Below are 4932 nucleotides of genomic sequence, written 5' to 3'. Positions count from 1 at the left end.
CTGACTTTTAATTTTCTAGATGGGTGCATGAGTCAGGTGTGAAGTCCCCGCAGTGTCCATTTGCTTCTACGCTATACGGTATATCTCTGTTCAAACAGAACATTTTTTGAGAAGTGGCATACAAGTTAAAAATAAAAGGCAAGGGGATATCCATCTGAGCCTTAACTGTAGCCAGGGCCGGTGGAAGGATGTTTCACGCCCTAGGCGAAACTTCCACCTTGCGCCGCCCCCGCCCCCGTCCCCGAGCCTCCGCCCTGAGGCCCCCCCCCGCGGCAGCTCCCCCCCTCCGCCCTGAGGCACCCCACCGCGGCAGCTCCCCACCCCCCACCCTGAGGCACCCCCCCCGCCCCAGCTCACCCCTGCCCCGCCTCCTCCCCGAGCACGCCGTGGGTGCTTCACTTCTCCCGCCTCCCAGGCTTGCAGCGCCTAAGCTGATTGGCACCGCAAGCCTGGGAGGCGGGAGAAGTGAAGCAGCCACGGCGTGCTCGGGGAGGAGGCGGGGCAGGGGTGAGCTGGGGCGGGGAGTTCCCCTGCGTGCCGCGCCCCCCCCCCCTTGCTGCAGGCGGCCCTCCCTGCGCTCCACTGCCCCAGCTCCCTCCGCCTAAATGCCGGTGGCGACCGGGGCGGCCGAAGATCCGGCCGCTGCGGTCGCTGCCGAAGAAAATGGCGCCCCCCAAATCCTAGCGCCCTAAATGGTTGCACCGGCCCTGACTGTAGCCTTGTAGTTATTCGCTGTACTGGGATAAATTTTCATCAGACTTTGGTGCTCATCTCCCATTAAACATGAGTCAAATGGAGTCTTTATTTGTATAAAGCAATAAACACATGGGGTACTGTTACCATATTAAGTTCTTTTATGTCATAATATAAGGCTCATGCTTAGATACACTGTCAGTATGTAAACTAATTAGAAATTTTAAAATGCCTATTTTTTTAAAATACAAAGTCGGTGATAACTTTGTTTACTGATTTGTGAACAGTCATTGTTAAAAGGGACATTGTCAACTTGAAATTTAGCTTTTAAAAAAGGAGTAAAAGTAGTTTCAGTGACTGCACATGTCCCTGAATTTCTCTGCCAATTTTTGTGGTTTTACATTTTCCAGGGTTCTTTTTGTGTGTGTGTGTTTCTTTTTGTTGTTGTTGCTGGGTGTGTCTCCCACACAAACAATGGGCAAGGAGCCAACAATATACACAAAGTGCTGACACATGCACACACCAAACAAACAGAGGAAAAAACATTTTTCTCAACTCTTAAAGCCTTGCTCTAGCAAAGACTTATTGTAATCCTTGAGACTATGTTTGTGAGTAAAACAAAGTGCGTATGTAGGTGTTTGCAGGTTTGTGCCTTAGGTGTTACTGGTAACAATAACTGGGGAAAAAATCAGGCAGCGGTGTGATATTTTTATAGTTGATAATGGCCTTTGAGAAACACAGTGGGGGAGATTTTCAAGGGCATAAGGGGCAATTAGGCCCCCAGCTTCCATGGAAAGTCAGTGAATGGGGGAGTTGGACATCATCTACTCACACTTGTGTGCCCTTGAAAAGCTTCCCCTTGTGCATCTAGCTAGTTTGGCAAGTTCCAGGACGAAACAGGAATCTGCTTAAAAGGATCTTCCTACTAATGGGTGCACTGGAAAAATAATTAAACTGAAATTAAAATGTTTTTTGATTCTCAGCCTAGTCCATCACAAAACCACAATGGAATCTGGCACGATTAGCTAGTGTCTCCCTCATTGTTTTTCAAGAGAGACAGAAGTGTTACAGGTTTGGATTTAGGTTTATTGGCATAGGTATGTGAGATGTTCGCCAGAGTGTACCTGGCTCAAGGCTATGCCATCAGTCCTTCCTCCCAACAAAGAATAATATGTCACAGGTAAAACCGATTAAAACTATGTAATGAGTTCAGTTCCTAATATTTGCTTAACAACACAGACTAGCAAGATGCTGAACAATATTTTAAAAAAATCAATACCAGTGTAGTTGCAAATTGCACAGAATTAGAGTTGGTGTTGGTAACATCACCCATGTTTTAACGTTCCCTGACACTTCCCATTTTAGTACCCTGTTTTCAGTTGTTTATAACTTTGACAATCTGTAACTGCTTGGGCTGGAATTTTCCATGCTGAGTGTTTGTCTGAAACTGAATTATTTAGAAAAGTTTCAGCAAAAATGGTTCAGGGATTTCCAAGAATGAGTTTAGGGGAAAATGTTGTTTTTTTCCCCATTTTTAAAAAAAAAATTGTACAACCATTTTCACGAGAAATTCCAACTCCTCCATGCTTTGGAGCAGAGATTTGAAATTTGTCAGGGACGTTGTGCTAGTGTCAGGGGTGTGCCTTCTGAGGCTGTTGTGAAAATCTGCTAAAATTGGCCAAATTATAATCCTCTAAAAAATCAGTTTGCACATGCTCAGTAGTGATGTTAGTTTGGCAGTTAAGTTCTCTGAAGGTTTAATCTGCACTGGGACATGCTCCACCCTAGGGATGCAGAGGCCAAGCAGGACTTTCCTTGCATTTGCGGGAGGTTGGGCACTAGAACTGAAAGCAGGGAGTCTTTTTTCCTGTGCTGTTCATACTCCCAGGGAGCATGGAGAAGGAAGAAGTTGCTGGAGACTGAGCTCATATGAGAAGTCTGGAGGGAGAGGGGGAGCCGCATGGAGAAGTAGGATACTGAGACTGATTGGACAAGGAGACTAGGAAAAAGAAACCTGGGGGGAGACTGGGACTGGAAGCTGCGGTGGAGGAAAGACTGGGACTTGGCTGAAGAGCCTGGTGTGGGAGAGTGGGCCTGCGAGGAGGAGCGTAGGTTTGTGGGGATTCAGATGAGTAGCCTGGGGAGAGGGAGACAGGGACAAGGAGCTGGTGGAGGAAGACTGAGATGAGGAGCTGAGAGGGAATTACAGGACTGGGACAGAGACAGGCTGAAGGGGACAGGGCCCAGAAGTGATCAGCCTTTGTGGAGGAGAGAGGAGCAGAAGGGTCTGTGACCATTGGCGCATGCTCCCGTCTAGAGCCTGGAATGGAACCCATTATTTCCCAAATCTGTCAACAAATAGCTGTGAAACCACTGGCAAAATGTGCCGCATCCCTTCCTAGTGGTTGGTCCACGTCCAGTATGACAGCCCATTATTGCTTTCAGTTACTCCACTAGCTCAAGTAGCAGAGGCCTCTGCTGTGGCTAGCAAGGTTCCGACCCTGCTGAAGACCCTTGGGGAGATCAATATGGTTCCATGAGGGCACAGCTAATCACAGAGCCAGGAGGCGCTGCTCACATGGGGAGTCTCATTGCTCTAGAGGGGAGCTCTTGGAGGGATTGTGCCTCCCAAACTCACCAGCGCACACGGGGAATGCACAGTCTGCACCATCCCTTTGGGTGTTACAGCAGGCTCTTCTCTTGGCGAGGAGCCATTTATGCTGGCCGGGGTGGAACCTTCCCACCCTTCCTTGTCCATTTTGGGATGACTTCTACCCCCAGAGCACTAAGAAGGAGCAGGGACTGTGATTGTGCCTGGCTGTTGCTCAGAGGTAGGGACACACAAAGCAGCTGAAGGACTCTTTGTTCACCCACTCCCTCCACCCAGCCACCAGCACAAGGCCAGGCACAATTGTGCCTTGTAATAATATAGTTGTACACTTTTTTTTGCAGGGGGAGAGGGGAGGGTGACCAGAGTCTCTAAGCATTACGACAATGCAAATCAACAACAACAAGGTGGGTGGAGAAGAAGTGCTCCACTAATACATGGCAGATTTTTAAAAAGTGAATCCAGGCTTCCCTATCATCATATGCCAACAGGCAACGGAACAGGACTACAGGCAAAGAATTCATACTGAAAATTACAAGGGGCTTCCCCCGTTCCCCTTAGCATCTTCAGACACTATCCCTGCAGAGCTCACACCCCTTTGCGCCCAGCAGCCAGGCCCCAGTGCTGACTTGCTGTGTTGAGTCTCTGCTCCCAGTGGCTTGTTAACATTCCAAGCTGAACTTCCTTGTGGGTCACAGCTTCCCTGGTGATCTGGAATGGAGAGCACCTCTGAGTTCTCTTCATTCGGGGGTGAGAACCCTGGGAGGCAGCTCGCATCAATACAAGACATTCATGATTGTCTGTTATAAGAGACTGCACTTATTCCCTTTGACAGAATAATCAGATGCAATATGTATGAGGAGGAAAGAACAAACCACACATGACTGACGTTAGTCTTTTTGCTTAGTATGCTATCAGGTGGTGCGTGGATGCTGTGGTAACAAGGATGGTATAAGAACCGACACAGAATAGAATTTAACATTTAAATCCAAGTATTTGCCTAAACAGGTTAATACTTAGATCGTAAACTCTCCGGGTCAGGGAATATCTTATTGTTCATGTTTGTACAGCGCCTAGCACCATGGGGTCCTGGTCCATGACTGGGGCTGCTCAGTACTACGGTAAAACAAATATAAATAAATAATAATCTAATTCCTAGTGATATTTAGTTTGGAGAAAGCCACATCCTCTGGAAAGGTAATTCCTTAAATTATTGTCTGGTACAAGGGTCAGCAACCTTCGGCACGTGGCCCATCAGGGTAATCCACTGGTGGGCCGCAAGACATTTTGTTTCCATTGAGCATCCGCAGGCACGACCCCCCCTGCAGCTCCCAGTGGCTGCGATTCGAATGATTTTCGAAGTCTTATGTGCGCATGCATGTCTCTGTGTGTGTCTATACAGAGGTGTGTATATAATATATACCTGTATGCATATGCACATATAAAATCAAGAATAATGAGGCTGCTCAGTGGCCTCTGAAGTCAAAATGAAAAACTTTAATTGACCTAAATGTGATTTGGATCAAAACCCATTATGGCTTGTAAGGAGAATAACTTCACACCTGTTTTTTGTGTGTTTTTTTGCCCAGAAAGCATTCCCTTTGAAGAAGACTAGCTTCAGTTGATCAAGG

Source organism: Emys orbicularis, chromosome 3, assembly GCF_028017835.1.
Source record: "Emys orbicularis isolate rEmyOrb1 chromosome 3, rEmyOrb1.hap1, whole genome shotgun sequence".
Classification (NCBI taxonomy): domain Eukaryota; kingdom Metazoa; phylum Chordata; order Testudines; family Emydidae; genus Emys; species Emys orbicularis.
This window is presented reverse-complemented; position numbering follows the sequence as displayed.